General features: G+C 38.8%; 1 long non-coding RNA gene and 1 pseudogene across 2 annotated transcripts; both read right to left on the bottom strand.

Annotated features, from left to right (window-relative positions):
* Positions 1 to 3,672: 3,672 nt before the first annotated feature.
* On the bottom strand, positions 3,673 to 24,508 carry LOC308506144. The gene is made up of 5 exons (XR_013994662.1): positions 23,894 to 24,508; positions 22,856 to 23,029; positions 15,512 to 15,709; positions 9,270 to 9,348; positions 3,673 to 3,995 (listed from the first exon to the last, which is right to left on the bottom strand). It is a non-coding gene; the product is annotated as an uncharacterized lncRNA (long non-coding RNA).
* Positions 18,301 to 18,923, bottom strand: LOC308505727 (large ribosomal subunit protein uL6-like; annotated as a pseudogene). The gene has a single exon. The product of its transcript is annotated as a large ribosomal subunit protein uL6-like (transcript).
* Positions 24,509 to 24,516: the final 8 nt, after the last annotated feature.

A 24,516-nucleotide genomic window follows, 5' to 3' on the forward strand; every position in this document is an offset into this window, starting at 1 on the left:
GCTACTGCATGTCCTGCACAAACTGCACCCCTTGTCTCTGTGTCTGGAGCTCCCCTTCTCCCTCTGCCTGAGTCCAGAGGTCTGTGCATCTTCCGTCCTGTCACTCTCTCCAGGGGTCTTTCTGGAACCTTTGACCTTATTTTAATAAGTGGCAGCCCTGACTGTCAAGCATCATACACACCCACCAACTCAGAACCTGTCATTGTTCTGTTGTAATTGACTGGAATGTTGTATTTTTGAAGGCAGGACTTTTCTTTCAACTTTCTACGCCCAGATCTGGCCCTGAGCCCAGCACACAGGAAGGGCTCAATCTGTATTTTTCAGTGAATAATGAACAGTTCTATAATAATCAAGCACAATATGTTTCAGTAAACATCTCAATAGTATTTCTCTAAGAATAACATTTTTCTAATGTTGTTACTTTAATCTTTATATGAACATAATACAAGAGTATTCCCTGCCAACTTTATAATTTAAACATCTTTCTTTAAAGATGGAATGTTTAACTTTTATTTTAACCAGCGAGCCAGTCTATAAATAATCCATACAAAATAATCAGAATGCCCACAATACATATTAATCAGAATTTTATCCAGGTATTAAGCATACATAAGCAAACAAAAAGAGTCCCTACTCTCATGGAACTTACATTCTAGCGGGGGAGATGAGCAGTATAAAAATTATATGTCAGCTGATTAATGAAAAATAAAACAAGGTAACAGGGTGATTAGGGAGAGTTTGCTTAGTTAGGGTCAGGGAAAGCCTTTCTGGTAAGGGGACACCTGAGCAAAGACGTAGAGAAAATTAGGGCTGTAGGCATGTGGATAACGGGGAAGGGCATCTCAGATAGAAGAACAGCAAGCACAACGGTCCTGAGGTGGGAGTGAGCCTGGGATTTCGGAGAACTACAGGGAAACAAGTGAGGCCAGAGCAATGAGAGACTGGGAGAGCTGTAAGATGTGAGGTCGAACAAATAGCAAGGGCCAGATCCCACGGAGCCTTCTAGGTCATAGCAAAGGCTTTGTATTTTATTCTCAATGAAATTGGGAGCTCTGGGAGGGCTGAGAACTGAAGAGGGACTTCTGTTTTATATGGTCACTCTGGCTGTTACAGAGGAAGCCAATGAGAAGGTTGTTGGACCAGAGTTGTAGTGGAGGAGACAATGAGAAATACTGAGATTCTGGCTATATTTTAAAAGTAACATTAAACGGATTTTAGTGTGAAGTGTGAAAGAAATTGATGAATCCAAGAATGCAGTTTCTAACTTGAGCAACAGCAGGATGGAGTTACCACTTAACTGAACTGGGGAAGATTTGGGAAGATATGGGCTAAGAGTTAGCAAATGCTGTGAATGCCCTGTTCCATCTCCCCGTGGCCTCTTTCTGAGTTTGCTTGCAGCTTGGTGGCAGTTCCACCCTCATCCCTCTACTTCTGGGCCTCAGGGCTGCCTCCACTGCCAGTGAGGAATGAGGAGGGAGGTACTGGATAAATAACCCAGCTTCTTTCTTCCTGGTGGGGCAATTCTGAGATGCTTTCTACAAGATTCCTCAGAGTACCGGCACCCGCAGGATTGAGCTTCAATTGCCCACAGTTGTAACCTGCTTCTTAAAACACCCTTTATTAAATTTCCTCCCTTTTTCTTATGTCCCCTATTTCTTCTCTTGTACTTCTTTGGGTAACCTCCTGCATTAGTTTTTACTGCATAACAAACTGCTCCAAAATTTAGTGGCTTAAAACAACTATTATTTTTGCTCATGATTCTGGGGGTCAGCAATTTGGCCTGGACTCAGCTGGGTGACTCTTCAGCTGGCCTGGCCTGGGGTCATTTAGTGGCTACAATCATCTGTCAGCTTGACTGGGGCTGGATGCCCCAGTCAAGATGACCTCTGCTGATGATAGTAAATACCAGCTGTCAGCTGGTTGACTTAAGAGGCTTCAGATGGGGTGGCTCATATATGCTCCCCACACTCTCTCATCCTCCACTAGGCTAGACAGGGACTTTTCACATGGCAGTCTCAAGGCAGCCACAAAGTATCAGGAGATAAGTCCTACAGTGTCACTTCTGCTGCATTCTTTTGATCAGAGCAAGTCATAATGCCAGAACAGATTCAAAGGGTGAAGAGAGAAATCCCACTTCTTGATGTGAGGAATGTCAAACTCACTTTTTTTATTTTTATTGGGGAACGGTGTATATTTCCAGGACTTTTTTCCAAGTCAAGTTGTTGTCCTTTCGATCTTAGTTGTGGAGGGTGCAGTTCAGCTTCAAATTGTTGTCCTTTCAGTCTTAGTTGTGGAGAGCGCAGCTCAGCTACAGGTCTGGGAGTCGAGGAATCAAACCGGCAACCTTGTGGTTGAGAGGACGCGCTCCAACCAACTGAGCCATCCAGCAGCTCAGTGGCAGCTCAGCTCAAGGTGCTGTGTTCAATCTTAGTTGCAGGGGGCGCTGCCCACCATCTGTTGTGGGACTCAAGGAATTGAACTGGCTACCTTGTGGTGGAGAGCCCACTGACCCATGTGGGAATCGAACCAGCAGCCTTTGGAGTTAGGAACATGGAGCTCCAACCGCCTGAGCCACGGGCCGGCCCTCAAACTCACTTTTGAATGGAGCAGGCATATAGGAAGGGAAGAAAGTTCAGGCCATCTTTGCAAACAATCTATCCATCTTCCCCACTCCCCAGGTTAACTACTGCTCTAGGTCCTTGATTTAGAGTTTGCTCTTGGGAAATCCAAACTAAGATCGGGGTGGGTGGGAATTGGACATGTAAAGTTTGAGATGATTATTGGAGAAATCCAAGGGGAGATTTGGAATCAGCAGTTGAATATTTATATTTAGAATTAAGAACAGAGGTCTGGGCTAGAGATAACTCAATTTGGGAGTTTTTGATATATATAAGTACCATTTCCCCGAAAATAAGACCTAGCCAGACCATCAGCTCTAATGCGTCTTTTGGAGCAAAAATTAATATAGGACCCGGTCTTAGACCAGGTATAATATAATATAATATAATATAATATAATATAATATAATATAATATAATAATGGGTCTTTGTAATGCAATATAATATAATACCAGGTCTTATATAAGACTGGCTCTCTTCTTCACATGGGATAGTGGGCTGTGTCCCCTGCAACTAAAGATTGAAAACGGCAACTAGACTTGGAGCTGAGCTGTGCCCTCCACAACTAGATTGAAGAGCAATGAGTTGGAGCTGATGGGCCCTGGAGAAACACACTGTTCCCCAATAAAAATAAAATAATTTAAAAAAATTTTTTTAAAAAGAAAAGACAAGGCAATTTCCCCCTCCCTCCCTTCAGTAGCTGCCAAATGGCAGTGGACACAGCAGACGCATTGCCACCCCACACCTTCACCCCCACTCCGTCACCAAGCTCTCTGGAATCACCCCTCAAATAAACACTTGCACCCAAATCCTTGTCTCAGGGTCTGCTTTTGGGGGCGTCCAAACCAAGACAGTGTTTTTCTCAATGTCTGGAATGTCCTAGCAGCGCTTCTCCATACATCACCCGGCAACAAACAGTAGAGTCCAAAGGCAGGTGACCCTTTCAAACACTCTGGGATTGGCGAAATATACATCTGAGTTTGCAATTCTGCACATGTAAACTACAGGCCAGGGGAGTTCTTGTTTTTTTTTCCACATTTTCAAGCCGTGAAAGAAGAGACACAACAGACATATTTTATAATTTCAAAACCACATACAATGGTGGTTGTCAAAACCATACAATCTATGCAACACATGTAACTGAAAAGCTAAATATGTAAACAAAAAATACTTTCATAAATACCTCATAGTCTGGCATTTTTCTCTTTTTCTATTTTTTCCCCCACTTCTTTATTTTCTCAAGTTGGAGTTTCAAGAGTTTCATTTCAAGAACTGACTTGCTTTGCTTAATTTTTGTCCTCTGGGCTTTTGTTATCTCCTTAGCTGAGTGCTTTCAGGAGAATGGCTAATGCTTCAACTTCAATTAGCAAGCTCTCCTGGAAAAAAGAACACTACTGTCAGTTCTAAATTAAATCTACAACCTTACAAGTTTGATTTCCACAAAAGAATGTGAAAATCGTCTTAGATAATTTAGGCAGCAATTTAATCTGACAAATGTGCAATTCAATTCTTTCAAATAAAAAGATGTGGAAGGCAATATTGCTTTCATGTGAAAAATACACACATGTGATTTAAACTTTTTCATACCAATTACTTATAAATCGTTATAAATCATTTTCCCTAGATTTACTTCTAAATAAAATCTGAGAATTAGTATTAAAATTTCAAGACCGTTAGTCTTTTATCTGATTTTAAGGCATGGCTAATTTTCCTGTTCTCCAGGTGTTTCAAATGAACATTTCACAATGACAGTGATGGAATAATAGGGGACACTGTCACTGTCACATCTGAAGCCTGTTTGTTGTAAAGGAATGCCAGATTCTTAAACTAGGACTGAAAAATAATGTGTTTTTAAATAAACTTCAACATGCACTAATTTAGGGAGTGATGGCTCCTTCAAAACAATGGTTCTCAATATATTTTGAGCTACAGTGGATCAACACATACTTAGAACCATCCTTCTGGATTGAAATTGATTTCTGCACTTGGAGTATCTCAATCGTGCCAAATATTTCTTCTTTGAGAACAGGTTGACTTTTTTAAAAAACTGACAAAAGTAATTTGATAACAAGTCCAGTCAATAACATAGGTCATCAAACTAATAGTATTGATTTAGCAATAAAAGCCTAGCAGTAAAATAAAGACTGGTATTCTTGCTTTGCTAATCTGATAGTTTATGGGAAATGCCCCAAACTACTCAACTTAATTTTATTTCTTTTGATGTAATACCGCTTTCTGGATATAGCCCATTTTGCAAAACAAAATATCACTTTTACAGTGATTGTATTGTACAGATAGGGAAGAAAATGTCACCCCCATTTCACACATTAGAACGCTGGGATGCGGGAGAGTAATTTGTCCACCATTAGTGTTATTAGTTAGAATATTTTGAGCCACTAATAATGTAAATCCTAAGTATACTGACTAATGCCCATTCCTGATCAAACTACCGGGAAAGAGGAGGGGATTACTCATGGTGCTGGGGATGGAGTCAGCTGCTCCTGAAGTCCTGGGACGGCATGGGGCAGGTGGGTACCTGCGCAGGACTGGTGTGCTACTGGGAGGGAGGAAAGTGGGAGTGCATCCTGAGTCGGTACTGTGTCTCCCAGTCACCAACTAATAACTGGAAGAACTAGCACTCAAACTAGCTCTCCTGAAATCAAATGTAGTCCTTTTGTTTTAAGGGAACATGCTGTAATAAATAGTTCATTTTACAGCAAGTTTTTAGGGATTAACAAATTTTACCCAGAGAATATATCAGCAGTTTTATTCTGGTTGACACTTAAATTAGATGTATGCATCTTATGTATTTTGATACAGTTTAATACAGTTCACAAATAAAGAGCTCTGGGGAGAATGCAAATTATACAAGTTTCTGTTTGTTGTTTTGTTTCTTAATGTAAAGTTGTATTACACTCCTTGAGTCCTTCTAGTAGTAGTATTCTAAGTGTCTTATTAACATTATTTAAGAGAGTCTGCAGAATGTATTCCAGTAATTTTTGAATTAGTGTTCTTTAATATTTCACCACAGAGAAGAATTAATGTTTCCGGGGAGCTTTCTATCCTAAGTCCTCCTAAGAAATTCCAGAGTTCAATAAATATCAAGTTTATAATTAGCATCCTTAAGATACATATAATGCCAGTGTGGCAGACACTGCAAGTGGTATGCCCAATAACTATTTTCCCTATTGTCTTTACTCACAGAATCCAATTCTATTCTGGACACAGAGTGCCCAGTTAAAATATTGAATTCTCAGCCTCTCTGTTGGTTACGGGTACCATATAACATGGTACCATATAACACCTGGCCGATTCTCAATTCTATAAACAGTGGCTTGTTGGGATTTCTGGATATATGCCTTTGTCCTTCCCCTCTTCTTCCTGCCTGACTCATGGACATGAGGCTTGACAATACAGGAGCTATCTTGCCACCATGAAGATAAAAGAAACACCCTAAGGAGGGAGGACCAGGTAGCTAGGAAGAACTTGGGTCCTTGATGACTTCCTTCAGCAGCTACAGCAGAGTGGACTGCCCACCTTTTAACTCTTACTATGTGAAAAACAAATCCCTCTTCGATAAAGCCATTGTAGTTGAGTTTCTGTTTATACACATCCAGATGCAATGCCTGATGGACACTCAGCATTTCCACTTTTTGCATTCTTTAAAGCTCCAATAAGAAGCCAAATAACAGTGCAAGTAGTAGCAATTTAGTGGCTTCAGGAATCACCAATCTTTCCCCAATGTTAAGCTATCTGGCAAAAGTTAACTGAAAAGCAGCTGAAGAAGCTGGGCATACATATGATTCATTTAATTCCAGGAGACTTTTTTCCTCCAATGAAGATAATCTCTAATTCTGTCATGTATCTACACCTCAAAGGAGGCTGTATGAGCAGTAGGGACTGGTGCTGCAAAACTGACAGGCTATGAAAGTGGATGAACATAGAGTGCAGACTGAATGTGCTAATATTTTTATCAGAATTATTATTGTTTTTATTAGTGTTCTGGTTGTAACACTGCATAGAATTTAAGCAGTTTGCATCAGGCCCATTTCCTCCCTAACTCCAGTTGATTTCAGAGCACAATTTTATAAAATTCAATTTTTCAAAAAGGGAACACATATATCCACTAAGGCAAAAATGTTTCACTTTTTTTTTCCCCCAACTTTCAAAAAAAATTATTTTAAGTTTGTTTTTCCAGGACCCATTAGCTTCAAGTCAAGTAGCTTTTTCAATCTAGTTGTGGAGGGCACAGCTCACACTGACCCATGTGGGGATCGAATCAGCAACCTTGGTGGTACAAGTGTCGTGCTCTAACCAATTGAACTAACCAGCCGCCCCAGAAGTGTTTCATTCTTAGAAACAGATACTAATCCTTATCATTAATTAAAGATTAAAAAAATTTTGCTGGGCAGATTAAAAAAATTTTGCTCAGAACTTTTAAAAAGTGTGCTATGTAATGGAAATAATACTATGACATGAATGGCCTAGCCACAGAGAAAAGTCTTGTGCATAGTAGTAGTGTTTTCCATATAAAGGAGGTCATTTTTGCACCTTTGCAAGAAATCATATGTTCTATTTACAATGATTTCTGGAAACAAATTACCTCACAGAGACAGTTCTTGTCTCCCTAAATAGTCTCTAAACAAAGCAACCAAGTATGGGCTGAGCAGAATCTCTCATGCACCTTAATGAGTCATGATGAATGATACTACACATTTAAAGACAACTCAACTAGTAACAGCCTTTATAAGTCCAATCTCCACTCCCACTAGAAGAGACAACCTAAACTCACCATCCTTCCATCCGTCCGTCCATCCATCCATCCATCCATCCATCCATCCATCAAACCAAATAACACGCTAAAAAATTTGAGCCCAGAAGAAGAAAAGGGTGAGGAAAAAGGTAGATATGTGAAACCTCTCTTTCTCTTTTAACTAGATAAAGTGCAGAAAATTTCTGATCACTTATAAATTCTTTGTAGAGAACTAGATGTAAGTTTCTCCCCTCCTATTTCAGCTAAGTCCTAATCAAAAGGGTCCTTTATGATCTGGTTCCTGCCTGGCCCACCTCTCTGATCTAATTTCCCATAGATCCACTGTTTCACATTCCACTCCAAAGCCACACTGGCCTTTTCATTGTTCCTCCTGGGCCTCCAATACACCAAGCCCTTTTCTAGTACAGGGCCTCTGCACATGCCGTTCCCTCTGCCTAAAACAGTCTTTTCCCAAATAGTCACCAGACTTACTCTCTTACTTCATTCAGGCCTCTGTTCCAATGTTACCTCCTTAGAGAAGCCTTTCCTAACTCCCATATCTAAAATGGCACCACCTCGCACTCCCAGTCTTTCTCTACCCCCTTACTCTGCTTTTCCCACATAGCATTTATCATTACTAGGCATTATGTAATACATTTACTTATTGTCTCTCCTCCGTAAGAATGTAAACTCCACAGATGCAGAGACGTCACTATGTTCACTGCTCTATTCTGGGGTCTGGAAGAGTAGCTAGCACATATCATTCAAAAATATTTACCGAGTATCTGCTATGTGCCAGGCACTGTCTTAGATGCCAAGTATATAGTTGTAAACAAACTAGAAAAATCTCTGCCCAATGGAGCTGATGTTCTATTGACATGTTTGATAAATATTAATATTTGTTGAATGAATCTCGGATTATAATACAAATCCACTAAAATAAACATCATGCCCCATAAACTCATTATAATGGATATTAACAAAACCCTAGTTAGATTAGTTTCCTGTGACTGTACAACAAATTACCACAAACTGGGAGGCTTAAAACAGTAAAAATTGATTCTTTCACAGTTCTGGAAGCCAAAACCACAAAATCAGTATCACTGGGCCCAAATCCAGGGGACCAGCAGGACCTTCTCCCTTTGGAGGCTCTAGGGGAGAATCCATTCCGTGTCTCTTCCAGCTACTGGTGGCTGCTCACATTCCTTGTTTGTAGTGACATCACTTCAGTCCCTGATTCTGTCTTCACATCACCTACTATTTCTACGTATGTATCAAATCTCTGTCTGCCTCTCTCTTATAAAGATGTATGTGATGGCATTGTAGGGCCCACTGGATAATCCAGGATAATCTCTATATTTTAAAAGAAATCTGGGGGAAAAAAATCACATCTGCAAAGACCCTTTTTCCAAATAAGGAAACATTTACAGGTTCCAGGGATTGGACCATATCTTTGGGGACCATCATTCAGCTACTAATGGTCTTGTAGCTGGAGGGAAATTCCTGCCAGGATGATATCAGCAATTATCTTTTTTTTTGTTTCTTCTGATTTTATCCTTTCCCTTCCTTGGAAAACATGTTTATTTCTGGAAAACTAAGAAAGATTGATGACTATTATCATATATAACAACAGAATTAAAATTTGCAAAGAACCAGTATAATAATATTTGTGACTCATTCATAAAAGTATTTCATAGTCTTCCATCAAGAAACTCCCACAAAATTAAGTTAATGATCAGTGGAGGTGGCAAAGCAATATGTGAGAACAAATCGTTTTGTATCTTTTACCATGAGCTCCCATCATGATTTGCAGACAGAACATAAAATCCTTACCATTTATCACTTAGAATCATTATCTCCAAATCATAAAACTAGGCTATGATCTCCAGTTCCTTACCAAATGCCAATGAGCAGAGTAGTGTGGAGCTTCACAGGTAGAGCTGGAGCTCTACAGCCTTTGGTATGTTTCAGGGCCCCTACAATAAAGGGACAAACAGGCATTGTTAACAGTAAGGTCATTTTAACACTATTAAGCCTTTCCGAAATTTGGCTTAGGGGCCCAGAATTTAAACTTGCCCTGCTTTTTGCCCTCTTAAAAAGAAAAAAAGTATTCTATGATTTTATTCAAATTAATTATTTTCATAGCTTCTGTAGTACAAAAGAATATTCTTATTTATTTAGTGGGATTTATTTAAATATGGTAAAATTTAATCAAGTGTGTAAAATCACACTTATTTTTATAATAGTATTCTATTCTTGTAAAAAAATTTCATTTTTCAGTAATATATTTTATTGAGAAAGTCGGGTCTAAGAAAAGAACGATGTGAATGAGTCTCATCAATTTTACTTAATTTATAATAGATTCAGAGGAACATTTTAATTTTATCTTGCATTAGTATTTTTAAAAATAAGGCCATGAGAGTAAATTGTGAATTTCTCTTTTTATCAAAAAACCTAGTTTTAAAGAGAGACTTTGATTCTGATTTAGTCCATAAAAATAGACAGCAAATTTTTTCTTGCAAATTAAAAATGCTTCGAATATGCTATTTCATTTATTAATGCCACATATTGAACACCTATTATATGCCAGGTACAGTACTAGGCACTGCGGGGATACAAAAGTAAACAAGACCCGGTTCCTGCCTTCAGGAAGCCTGCCGTGTAAAGGGTATGGTGACAAGGACATAGCTTCTCACAGATAATGTGATGGCGCTCTGCTGGGGCTGGCAGAGAGCATGAAGGTGGAGCAGAGCCCCACCAGCCTTTGGGACTCAGGCACCCCTTGTGAAAGGAAGCTGAGGCCTGAAGAACCAATAAAAGTCAAGTCAGTTGCTCAGAGACTGAAGTGTGTGTGTGTGTGTGTGTGTGTGTGTGTGTGTGTGTGTTCCCAGAAGTGAGAGAAAGGATAATGCTTTAGACATGAAGGTGGTTTAACATGGCAAGAACTGAGAGTGACAAGGGAAGATTGAAAAGAAGAGACATGGCCAGCCCCCGAGTGGCTTCTAAGCTTCTTAAAGACTCTGGGGCTTCAAAAACCATTCAGGGATTTTAAAGAAGGGCAATGGTATGCTCAGATCTGCATTTTATAATGACTGTTCTAGTTGCAGTGAGCGAGCGAATGGACCGGAGGTTGGCAAGGCAGGAGACCGAGACCTGTCAGGATGGGGTGAGAGAGGTCCAGGGGACAGTTCCATGAACTGGATCTCAGTGAGGATGCTGACAGATTTGCAAAATTATTTCCCTTGGTAACATTAAAACAAGCATTGAAGTTAAATACTTTCCTAGAACTGTGAAAAAATTTAGTGGTCTATGGTGAAGAAGTTTTCAAATCTCTTACTTATAAACCTAATGTTATATCTACAAGAAAAGGCTTGAAAATAGCTTTCTGTAATTTTCATCCCTCATGTCATATGACATTAGCCTAAGTAAGTAAACCTAACCTGTCCACATACTGTGGAAACAGATCCAAGCTGCTCTGCTCCCACTAGCTGTAGGGACTGAAGCAGCCAATATTATCACCATTGGAACTTCTTACGGCTCTCAGAACCAGGAGGCGAACTCACTGGCTCTTGTCCGAGTTCACCGTGTTGCCAACTCCCACACCTTCCATCCTCTGGGTAAAGGGACAGACGCACCTCAGAGAACCTACTTCTCCCCACGTCCACACCATACATATTCCTCTGCCTTCACCTGGGGCAATAAGGAACACCTGCTTTGAGGAGGAGGTATGATTTCCACGGCTGAGAAGAGGTAACATGTCTTACTGCTTGAAAAGAAACTGTTCAACTGCACTTCTTCTCTTCTCCAGCAGATGGCAATGAGTAAGGGACGAAACTCCAAAACTATTCCCAGAAGGGCACTGATATTTAAAATTCTTAATAAAAAGCCAATTTTTAAAATATTTAAGTATTGTTTAAATTGACATAAAATGGAAGGCCTACAAAAGATCCTAAGAATTGCAAGCAATTATGTCAGAAGCAGGCATCTTAAAATTTTAATTAAAACAGAACCATAAATATTATGGCTTTTTAATATGAAAAAGATGATGCTACTGACCGGTGCCAGTGGTGAAACAGACAGGAGAGTCTGCAGATGACCTCAGATTATTACTCTGGGTTGCCTGCACAATGAACCAGCTGTGACCAACACCCTCCCTATTTCTTCCAAATTAGGCTTCTCATGGCACTGGTGGCTTTCTCCCAGTAAGAGGGGCTGCAACTTCCATTGGACAACCAAAGAGTCCAGATACAGGCAGATGGATCTCTCAGATAACTCCTAACAGTTGACATCTACACCCAGATATCCCGATACCAAGCAGTCTACATGGACACGACTGACAAGGATATTCACTTCAGTCTTGAAGAAGAGAGAGCAAAAGGGGAAAGGATGTCCCTTCACCGGAATGTTCACTTATGACATGTCCCCCAGAGCACACTGGCCCTAGTGTATCCCATGCCTTCTCTTGCAGACTCCTGGCTTATAAGTTTCCTAGTAAAGTCTGTTCTTTCATCTGTGACATTGTGAGTTTGCTCGAGCTCTCCTGCACAACAACATATGCTTTAAGTTGCTTTCCAGATGAGCATTCCTTGTGCTTTGCATGATCTCACCATTGTGATCTCTCTGGGGGATCAACAACATATAGAGTGAGACAGCAATCTTTCTAATTAGAAAAAGGCAAGTAAAACCATGGTGTTTTCTAGTGGAATGTCTTTAAAGTGCTTAAATCACTGTTAGGATTGGGTATGAGATTTTAAAAATCTATAATTTTCATTTCTCTGTTCTTATCTCTGGCACTATCATTTAATTGATTTGTAAAATTTACATTCAACATTTTCTGCCCCACATTGTCTACAGAAACATTCAATTTGCTGAGCACCCCTTTTCCTGTAGATTTGATGGAGATACTGAGGCTGTGATCAACTGGAGGAGGAAGTCCTCCACTGTGACATCTACTTTTAGTCTTTCATGCTTCAAAATCAAAGTTTAAAAATCTTTACCAATCATACAACAGTAAGAAAGTGTCATGATTTCACAGCTCCTTGTGATGTTTGTTATAAGCAAAATCTTTTGTCTTTGGCCTACCTAGTAACTGAAAAATAGAGAGAGAATAGCTCTCAAGTTTAAATTACAAAAATTCCTAGTGCACCAACATGCAGAAATGATTATTCTCTCAAATGTGATCAAGATACTGTGGCTGTGAGAGCTTGACAGTGCAACTCATTTTTTTGTCACACCTTGTGACTAAATTCCTTAAGCCTAAATTGCTGCTGATTATCTTCTTAATGTGTAAAATTACACAAAATCTTTACAAATTATTTTTTTCACCTTCTAAAACCCATCATACTGTAAGTTAAATTGATTGCTTTTTAGAACAATAAATTAGATTATCAGGTAGAGCAATTATGAAAAACCCCAGTATAGTTCAAAATTGAATAAAAATAGTCTACTTTAAATAAAAAAGATCATGCCATCTAATAAACTAAAACAATTAACCCTATTACTTTTAGTAATAATTTTAAGAACAGTTATCTATTTGCATACATCAAAGGCAATGGTTTTCTTTAATTTACTGACTTATTATTTGACCTACAAATGGAATCATACTTTTTTATAGCTTGCTTTTTCACTTAACAATATACTTAGACATCTTTCCATCTCATTCTTTTAAAAGACTGTATAGTATCCCAATACATGAATATCATTATGCTAACCAATTCCATATTTATAAGTATTTGCATTGTTTTCAGTCTTCTACTCTTATGAACAATGATGCAATAAATATCCTATACATATACCTTGGTTTTCTTGAATGATCATTTATATAAGATTAATTGCTAGAGGTAAAATTGCTGAGTCAAACAGCACAAATATTTATATTTTAACAGATATTGACAAATAATCCCCTCAAAAGGCTGTATACTCTTGCATAAACACTGTATCAGGGAAAGGCAGTGATTTTTCAGCCTTTTGTTACATGGGAACTCTTTCTTTGAAAGAAACCCTTTGCAGAATCCAGAATGTAAAGCAGAAAAGGAGCTTCGTTTTGGTGGAAGCTGACACAGAGGTGGGAGGCCTGCAGCTCCAGCCACTGGCCCTGACCTTAGCCTCTGTGCCACTTCCACGTGGCCTCCTGGAGCACAATACAATATAGGCAGTTTCTCTCTTTCTAACATAATGTGTCCTCAGATATGTTTGACTGGCTGAAAGTAAAACTAATATAAGACCTGAAACTTATTATAAAATCCCTAATTATACCTCAATTTCAGACACAATTTTCAGTAATTTAGTCCTAGCACTTTACATGTGTTCTTTCACTGGTTTCCTTTCCTTTGCAATGAGCATCTGATTATGGGTTAAGATCTGTTCCTTTTAAATGGTCAAATGATTTCTATAGTTGTCTTATTTGTACTAAGGGAACAAAACCTAAACTTGCTATCATTGAGATCAGCACTTTCATTTTTGTTTCCCTTCATTTTAATGAGAAGGGCTAAACGTAATAAAATATTCAAATAATTACATAAACAAACTCATCAACAAAGGTACTGACCAACAAAACTGAACTGAAACTCTTGGCAGTATCACCATATAGTATTTCCAAATATCAATTCATTAACTGATATATAAAAACCTGAACTGAAGAAAAGTGGGTTGGGATGTGACTGTAAAGTACATAGAGGGTCAGGTGGAAAAAATCTGAAGAACCACCTATATAGCATTGCAATCAGTGACTCGCTTAGTGCTTTAAAGCCTATTTTCAATTTTTTCTTAATACTTTTATCATACTTTAACAAGCCTGTTGTTCCCAGGGAAACAATGAAAGAAGAGAGCAATACGTAAAGAATACGTATTAAGCTAGAGAGTCATTTGTGCTGGTAATCTTGGAAAAATAGGTACTTCTCTCAGAGCTCTCAACTCCAGATCTAAGCTTCTGTGAGATTCCTCAATAGAGACCTCTGCTCCCCCTGATTTTCCAGGAGAACGCTAGTCTCTTTTTTCTCGAAACCTTTTGACTTTCACTCTGATTTGTGTCAGATTAAAGAAAAATCATCCAAGATTTATTTCAAGGTTGTTTCACACAGGCATAATGAAGCTTATTATTTTAGCCGACCAGGTATAGTCCCCCGTTTCATAATTATATAATGCTTCTTAAAAGCATCCAGAAATCCTGGCTCTTAAGAGACAAGGATAGAACACATTCAACTATTTAAAAGCAGCAGATCTTTAGCCTCAATCAGATGCTTATTGTGAAGGAAGAAAATACTCAGTAGAAAACACAGAATGCTAGAAAGATTTTATCCATTGATTCAACAAATACACGAGTCCCTGTCAAGCAATGTGCTAGATGCTAAGGGAGTACAAAATGTATAAATCGTGATCACTACCCTGAGTTTATGATCTCACTAGGGCAACTAAGCACACACACCAGAAAAGTTACATGACAGTATTACGTTACTAATTTGTTTAGAACAAAAGATGAAATGTGTGGTACAGATAATAGTTGCCATAGAAGACCTACCCTTTCATATTCTTAGTTCATTAAACCCCTTTTAGTTTCGTGTGCCTAGACTTCATGCCCAGTCACTTTAATTAATTCAACATCTCAGCATCCTTTGACCACTTAATCTTTCCTATCTGCCTTATCAATCCCTGGTCCCGGGTAAACTCTGCTGTCTGCTTTCTCAGCTTACTCTTCCAGGGTGCTAAGCATAGCTGGAGAGAATTATGTTCTTTGCTTTGCCTAATTCTCTATGTGGTATCTCACAGCTCTTCTAATTTTTCCTACTCTTTGGAGCTCCTGATCCCAGAAAGTAGATGGCCTGACCTCCTTTGCAGCAGGAATCAAGGGCATCAGGCTTGAGTTCACCTTCTATCCATCTAATCCAAAATTTTTTCTGATCATCACTCTTCCTCTTCAAAAATAACTTCTCTACCCTTTCCTGATGATCTTCTCCCCTACAAACTTCCAATTTGACCATGATTTCCCCTCTCCTGTGGGATCTGCACTCTTTCAGTATCCATTAGCTCCTTCTCAATTCCAAAACATGTTTATGACTGTCCAATACCCACACTACACATCCTGCACTGCATAACAAATTACCTCAAAATTGAACAGATTAAAACAACAAACATTTTCCTCACAGTTTCTGTAGGTCAGGCATATAAGATCAGTTTATTTGGTGGTCCCTCTGGCTCTAGGTTTCTCATGAGGTTGCACTCAAGATGTCATTCCGAGCTTGACTTGCGACTGCAGAATCCACTTCCAAGGTTATTTCCTCACAACGGGGCAGCAGGCTTCCCCTGCAAGAGCAAGTGATCTGGAAGCCCCCAATGCCTTTTCTGAAAACAAAGAAGGAAGTCTCAATGTCTTTTATGAACTAGTCTCAGAAGTGACAAGTGACTAGCTCAGAAGTCTCACTTCTGCCTAATTTTTTTTTTTTTTCTAGAAGTGAGTCACTAAATCTAGCCTACACTCAAAGGAGCAGAATTAGTTTCCACCTCTTAAAGAATTTCAAAAATCTGTAGCTCTATTTTAAACCCACCACATCTCTCAAATATACTATTTTTCAAGCCTGCTAGTTCTTCAAACTACGTTGTGGCTTTCTTACTCCTTTCAGTGATCCTCTTCTCTAAATAGTGATCTATTAACTTCCCTTACTTACTCATCACCTATATTCAACTGTCAACTGTCTAAATGATTATTGCCTAACTGATCACTACTGCTGTTGATCACACATAACATCTAAATTAGCATGGCATTCAAGACGCTACAAAACCTAACCACTGCCTACCTTATCGTTTTATCTCCCTTTTCCTTACACCTCAGCCAGGCAGACTTCTCTCATCATTTCCCAAACACACCTTCTGCTTTCCCACCCATGCCTTTTCCTCAGATGATTTTCCTCACCAGAAAGACCTTCTCCTCACTTTCTCATTGTTCAAGACCCAGTTCAATTGCCATTTCATCCAACAATATCTCTTTGATCTTCCTAACCAGAAACATCCCTTTCCTCTTCTATACTCTCAGAGCACATTGTCAAATTTACTGTAGTCATCTCATTTTACATTATTGTATTGGTAACACACCTATGTATTCTTTTCATCACTCCAACAATACCTTGCTCATATTAAGTCCTTAATCTTTTTTGAATGAATAAATTTACCTAAATCATTAAGATTTAATTTTACACTCATCAAAAGGTAAACTAAAGCCCCTATAATCTCTAACTCTATTAGAGTAATATATTAAACTAAGGGAAATTGCAGAATGGCATCTACTAAAGAAGAATACAGTCTTCTTTTCTATTATTTGAACAATTTTAATGGAGTGACAAATTAAATCATGATTATTCTTCGAAAGGGTTTGCTTCTCAAATATGTTTCCATATAGTATTTTTACAATCCCTGGTCAACATGAAATTTCCATGGAAACAGATCACACATACTGGAGAAGAAAGGTACTGAATTGTGTTTGAACTGCATTTTCTCATCTCCATGGAGCTGTTAGTGCTAAATATTTGAGTGCGCAGTAAAAATATAAAATCACCTAAGTAAAGACATAATATTTAATGATTTTAAAAAATGGTATCTATTAGTTTTAAAGATTTTTATTAAGATGTGGAAATAATATAAAAATAAGTTTGACTATTTCTTGAATCATACATTAATATCAGCAAAAGGAAAAAAATTAAATGCTCAACATGGGAAGGGTGGTGTTGCTGTTTCTGGTCTATAGATAAAATAATTTCTTCTGAGTATCATTCAGATTCTAGTCTAAATTTGTTGTCTAGCAATGAGCTATCTAACAATTTTGACTCCAGATATGACTAATCAAATAGGGACAGTTTGTTTAAAATAAATGTACAGAAACTAAAATATGAAAATATTTTCACTCACTAAATAGTACTGTAAACCTGTATGATTTGAGAAATGTATTCTTTTCTTAAGCACTGTGAAAACCTATGTGGGAACTTAAAATCACTGGAAATAATGTATCTTGAAGATTTTCTTTTTCTAATCTGTTTTTGGAATATATATCTACCTTTATACATCAAAATTCTTAGAAATCTATACAAATAACTCAACATATTCAGAGGTATCAGATGTACCTCAGGATTTTCTTAAAATTCTAATTCAACATCAACTGTTGATTTTTATTTTTACATTTCAACAACAGTAACAGAATAAACATGAAACAGAAAAAAAGAAAATAATTACAAAAGCTGAACATCCTATTTACTAAAAATATTCACATATGCTACACAGTTAAATCACTTATATCACTTGTTCCACTAACATAGCAACTGTTGGGTTTTAATGTTAATGAAAGAATGCATTGGTAGAAGGCAATTTAAATGTATCCGTAACACACTTAGCTTGTTCTTTATATACCAACTCTACACCAAAATTTATCCTGCAAAAAAGGATCGTAGCTTTTACTCTGCTGGGCATAAAACTAAGAAAGCAAGAAGGTAAATGTCAGAAAAGAAGCAAAAATCTGCCAATGAGGAGTATCCCTTCCATTTGGCTGGTTTTAAATATTCTCTGGTAATTATGCTCTAGTAGAAATTTGAATGAAGCCTCTACTTATTTTGGCAGAATACGGTGAGTGATAATCACCCCCTCAGATAGGTTTGCTACATGCTCAGTCACTTTCTTTAGTTGGTGTAGTTGCCTACTAGAACTATGATTCTGTTTCCTCACAGACCTTTGTAAGACTGCCTGTAACTTCAACTAAATTACTGTAACCATGATTAAAGGAGTAGGACCTCCAGTTACATGCTTTGTCTCACTTACAGAAACCAAATTTCCTTTTATGGAGCAGCTTTGGCTTTTTCCCCCCCAAAAAATCAATACACAGCTTTTACTGCATCTTTAAACTATCATAAAGAAGTCTGAGGAATCATCCATTTTTGTAGCTTACGTAAATCTTATTCATCAGCCTGCTGAACTGTTCCTTTTTCAGAAACATAGATACCATCTAAATTTTCCTGTTTTTAACTGTTGTGGCTTGTATAATAAAATCAAAGCAGGTAAATTTGATACAAGTTCAATGTCATTTCCTTCAAGAATTAACTCATCTTTTTGGGCTTGAGATATTGAACAAGACACACCTGACTACATCCAAACCCCGTGGATGTATTTTAACCCAAGAAATTTCAAATTTCAACAAGAGAACCATTCTCCTGAATGACATTGATGGGGAAGTGAGCACACACAGACCTCATCTTGTAATGGAAGCCCAATGTAACACCCTTGATCATGTTCTGTAGGGGCCGACAGAGAGTGCGAACAGTAGCCAGTTCCTTTCTATTGCCCCACCATTGGTCAACGCAGAGCCTCTTCTTTTCTTTCCAAGGGGACCGAGTTCTACATGGATGTGATTGCAGTCCCTCCGCAGGGTGCCTCTGGGGCCCTTCACAATAACAGTGCATCTCTTCAGAGTGATGTCCACGTTTTCTGGGACGTCCACTGTCTGATTGCTGAGAATGGTTTTTATTATTGCAGTAGGTGCAGCAAAGCGAGAGGGCAGCTGTGGCTTTGAAATAAACATGAGGGCTGGCCCGGTGGCTCAGGTGGTTGGCGTGCCATGCTCCTAACGCCAACGAGGTCACCGCTTCGATTCCCACATGGGCCAGTGAGCTGAGCCCTCTATAGCTAAGATTGTGAACAACAGCTCCGAACAACAGCTCTCCGTGGGCATGAGCTGGGCTGCATGCCGTGTGCTGTCGTGGGCTACCGTGCACAGTCATGAGCGATCGGTGGCCAGCATGAGTGGCCGGCAGCCAGTGTGAGCAGCCCACCGACAACTGACTGCCTCAGCAGCGGGGCAGGGAGCGCAAGGCTCATAATACCACTATGGGCCAGAGAGCTGTGTCCTACACAACTAGACTGAGAAACAATGGCTTTAACCTGGGGGTAGGGGCTGGGGAGAGAGGCGGAAGAAGGGGGCAAAAATAAATAAATAAATGGCAGCTGAGAGGCTCAGAAGTGATTACACTTTGACTCTTCCACAGGAGGTGTGTTTAGTGGATCGAGGGCCATATGCCCCAAAGAAAGGTAAGCCTAAGCCTAAGATTGAAGATGTGATGACAGTGTCCTCTAGTTGGGTTCAGAGAATGTGGAGGGGGGCTAGTACTGATAGGAAATTGGTAAGAGAGTGAAGAAGGGGTGTTTATTTCCCTGGCTCCCTCCCTGCCACATAGCCATGGATTGGCTGTTTCCCTCTGCTAAAATTACTGCTCCTGTCAGGTGGCCCTCATATTTTTCCCTCAAGGGTTCAGCCACCATTCCTTACCCTTTCTAGCGTAAGGGTGGAACTAGCTCTCCACTGTTAGCAGCCATGGGGGTGCTACAACATCCCTCCTCATTTTTTCTAAACTTTGCCTTTATAAATAACCCCTTTATTAAACTATTCTTAATTACCCAGTTTAATGGTGCCATCTGTTTCCTAGATCCTGACTGATAGACAGTATTATCAACAAGAAACCTCAGAAACATATTTTTACACTGCAATTTTACTATAAATAACATTCATATTAGGGAGGCATTTCCTTGTTCACAGCCTATTTTATGACTAAAACCTCCCCAAGCCCCTGAGCCGATTCTCAAAGTAAGCTGCTTTCTCTCTCTGTACAAGTCAGAGGGATTGAGAACAGTTCTTCCTTCCATTCTGGCAATGAACTGACCTTGGGCATATTTATGAACAATGAGTCTGTAGCTTTCCCTCAAATTGTGGCTAGTCTGTCTGAGTAAACTTCAATCCTAGTTATTGGTGTTCACATTCGGCTCCTCGCTGGGACTGGAGCCTGACCTTGAACCCTAGCCTTGTAAATCTTGCCAGTGCTTTCTCTACAGATTTGCTTTTTTTCCATTGTCTTTCAGTCGCTGGCTGCTTCCTATGTCACCAAAATGGACCTTCTAGTCACTGTCTTTGCCCTGTTCCTGAACCTAAAAACTGTCTCCAAATCCCTTCTGTTACACTACCCCTCGTCCCTCAGATTGGAATTATATTCAGATTCTCCTGGAATTTTTTATTTAGACTGCTAGTCCCTCCTTGGAGGCTATGTCTGTTGGATGAATTTATCCCCCAGTTTCCATGCCTCCTACATGGATTACTGCCAGTGGGGTTCTGGAATACTTCATGGCCAAGGTCATATCACTCATGATCAATGCAAACTGAAGGGTAATGAACAATAGTGTTCAAAATAGACAGAAAGCAAAAATCAGTAAGTGTGCTTTCAGCAAAATACTAAGGACAATGCATTCTAAGCAACCAATACAAGTATTGCTTAGTTTATTAAATAATTGGCATTTTGATTTATAAGTCATTAGCCCTTGTAAGTCATTTCTCTAAGGTTCAATCACTGTAGATGAACTTCAAAATAAGGAATTTAAAAGCCTGAGGATCAAGATTCTAAAATTGTTAACAATTTTAGTTCCCAAAATCAAGAACCTAACAATTCTAGGACTACAGCATATAGACTGACAAGAAACAGTATTAAATGTCTAAAGGGAAGAGAAAGGTTAAAATTATGGTTTTAATAACAGCTACTTTGTTAGGCACCTGCCATACACCAGTTATTTTACCTGTATCACTTTATTTAACTCTAACAACCCTGATTATTTGGTATTTTATTGATGACCAAGGTTCTGTAAGGTTAATGGCCTCTAGCCACACTGCCAGTTTTTCGGGAACTAGAGTTTAAATTGTTTAAAAAGTTCACATTCTGCTGTCTATATTATATCAATATGATAGAATATTGGGTAACCCCTAAAATAATAAATATGATGACTCTATCAATATAAAAAAATATGAAAAATGTAAATGCAATATAAACATAAATATTCAATGACCCTAAAACTATTTACATAGGGGAACTCCAGAGAAATTAAAAGTTTAATTTCTTAATTAACTTTATTGCAATGAGATTATGTTTTGATACATTTATACTTAAGTATTTCAGGTTTTGGAGCTATTATACTCGGTATAATATAATATAGTATATAATACCGGATCTTGTATTAATTTTTGCTTCAAGAGACACATTAGGGCTGATTGTCCAGCTAGGTTCTTATTTTCGGGGAAACACCGTAGTCATGTGGTTTTTCTTCTTTAGGTGGTTAAGCTGGTAGATGACATATATTTTCTAATATTGAACCAGGCTTGCATAAAACCCCACTTGGTCATGATGTGTTCTTTTTTAATGTTACTGGATTCAATTTTCAAATACTTGTTATTCAGAATGTGCACCTTTTGGGCATACCTAAGTTTATGCTAATGAGGTAATTTAGGGGAGGGTCCTAGAAAGTGTCAGGATGGGGCTGGTCACCAGAAAGACCAAGTAATTAGACGGTTGGAACTTTCAGCCCCACCCACAGAACTCCATCAAAGAGAGAGGGGGACTAGAGATTAAGCTCTATAAAAACTCTTGAACAAGGAGAGTTGGTGAATTTCTGGGTTGGTGAATGTGTGGAGCTACTGGGAGGGTGGTACACAAAGAGAGAGGGCGTGGAAGCTCTGTGCCCCTGCCCCCTACCTTGCCATGTGAATCTCTTCCATGTGGGTGTTACCGAGCTGTATCCTTTTATAATAAATCAATAAATATAAGTAAATATTTCCCTGAGTTGTCAGCCATTCTAGCAAATTATTGGAGCTGAGAAGGGAGTCTTGGGAACCCCAATTTATAGCTGGTCAGTCAGAGGTACAGGTGACAACCTGAACTTGCAATTGGCATTTAAAGTGGGAGTAGTCTTGAGGGCTGAGACACAATTCTCCAGAGAAACAGAATCAATAGAAAACATAATAGATCGATAGGTAGGTAGATAGGTAGAAAGATTTGTTACAGGAATTGGCTGACACGGTTATAGAGCATACTACACTATGACAGCATACCACACTATGCTGTCTACAAGCTGGAGAAACAGGCAAGTCAGTGGTATAATTTAGTTTGATACAGAAGGCCTGAGAACCAGGGGAGCTGATGGTGTCACTCCTGGAATCCAAAGGCCGAAGAACCAGAAGCACCAATGTCTAAGAGAAGGACATCCCAGCTCCAAAAGAGAAAATTTGCCCTTCCTTCACCTTTTGGGGAACGCAAGGGTTTGGATGACGCTACTGTAGTGAGGGCAGATCTCTTCTCAATCTACTCAATCAAATGCTAGTCTCTTCCAGAAACACCCTCACAGACATATCCAGAAATGTTTTACCTATTCTCTGAGCATCCCTTAAGCCCAGTCAAGTTGACACATAAAATGAACCATCACAGTCCTTAACCTCAAGTATCTGATGCTATCTCCACGTAGATAGTGTCAGAATTGAGTTAAATTTGTAGGATACCAGTCAGTGTCTGCTGAGAATTGGAGAATTGGTTGGTGTGGGATAAATCCTCACACATCTGGTATCAGAGTATTGAGAGTAGAAGAGAAAAATCAAATTTTCCTTTACAGATCCTTTCTGGAGTTCTGAAATACTAATTACTTTACCTCTAATTGGCATTCCCCTCTGAAGTCAGCATTCTTAGCTCCAGTAGTTTCTTCACCCCCTTTCCTTCTTCCAGTAAGAACAAGCCAACATTTCTCATTCTCTCGTTTCCTTCTCACTCTTAGTACTTGTGGGTTTTTTACATTTTCGCATTTCAGTGGAGTTTCATAGGAAAACTATAAGATAAACACGTTTACTCACTCTTATTACATCAAAAGTTACTTTGTAGAATACTTATTCTCAAAATTATGAATTCTTTTAAAATCAATAATGTAGTTATAAAATACTTAAGTATATGAACAAAATATTCATAATCTATTCATTTCAATCTGGTTTTTTCTGATTAGACAAGTATGCTTGCTCATTATATTAATCCAAATGATACAGAAATATCTAACAAAGGGGAAGTCTCTCATAGTCCTAAGGCCTATGGTCTCTATTGAATATACTATTTAGTGATTCCATATTTGTAAGATATATGATAGGAAAAAACAGAAAAATAACATTAAAAATTTAACAGCAGTTAACTCTGTATAGTGGGATTAATAGATTCCCCCCTTCTTTTTATCTGTATTTTTCTAATGTGCCTAAATAAACATCACTTATATTTTGAACATTTTTCATTTTAAAAAATATTGTAACGTTAAACTTTAAGTGACTCTTCTTTAAAATGTGTATATTCAAATTCTCCTTTTTGCATTCTTTCTAAAATAAAAATTTTCATGTCATTTAAAATAATATTCCAAGAATAAACTAGAAGGCTCTCAGATATCCACAAATTAAGAGAATTTTAATTAGTAGTAGCAATGGGTCAATATAATCTACCATAAAGTTTCCATCATTTAATTATGTAATTTATGTTCAAGATATACTTAAGTCTGAAATTTCATAGATGAGCATACTCTTAATTTGTCTTTTGAACGTCATTCGTCATGTGATTTTTTTCTCCAAAATGTTAGACTTTTCCAGCAAAGCTACAAATTAGTCATAAAGTTAGATAACTAGCCAAACAACAGAATTAATTTTACAACACTGCTTACCTATTGTTTTTAATACCCTAAAGTAACAAATCAAGGACCCATCTTCTACAGGTACTTCACAAAGATTGCCTTAAAAACCTCACGTATACATTTCCATCCAAATGTCCTATCGATATCTCAAACCCAATGTCCACTTATCTTGAATGTCATTCAAAAATGGGTTGTCAACCAACCACTCCAAACACAAGCTTAAGCAAACTTAGGTCCATCCATTCCCAATAACCGGGACGGTGACCCTCGCGAGTAACAAGACGGTGTGCGCCTGTTCATCTCTCCACCTCCCAAAAGATTATTTTATCAGTTTCGATGTCCACTGAGGTCTATAGCTGGGGTTGTTAAGGGTAGTCGGTCCCTCCTTTCCCGCTTTCCAGTACAGGCGTCCCCAGCCCCCAGCAGCTGACCCAACCTTTCTGCTTGGGCCTCGCCTCTCCCTCCTCCTCCTGTGTAGTCCCACGCCCGCAGGAGGCCCGGCCTTGGAGGAAAGCCTCGCTTGAGTCCCGCGCCCTGCTAGTTTCGAGTGCGAGGATTTTTAACCCGCTGCTTTCTTCATGAAAGACCGGCATTAACCACGGCCCTCGCAGCGTCCAGTCCCGCAACTGGAGCATCCACTAGCGCGAGGGGGT

Source organism: Rhinolophus hipposideros (assembly GCF_964194185.1).
Source record: "Rhinolophus hipposideros genome assembly, chromosome: 12".
NCBI classification, from domain to species: Eukaryota; Metazoa; Chordata; class Mammalia; order Chiroptera; family Rhinolophidae; genus Rhinolophus; species Rhinolophus hipposideros.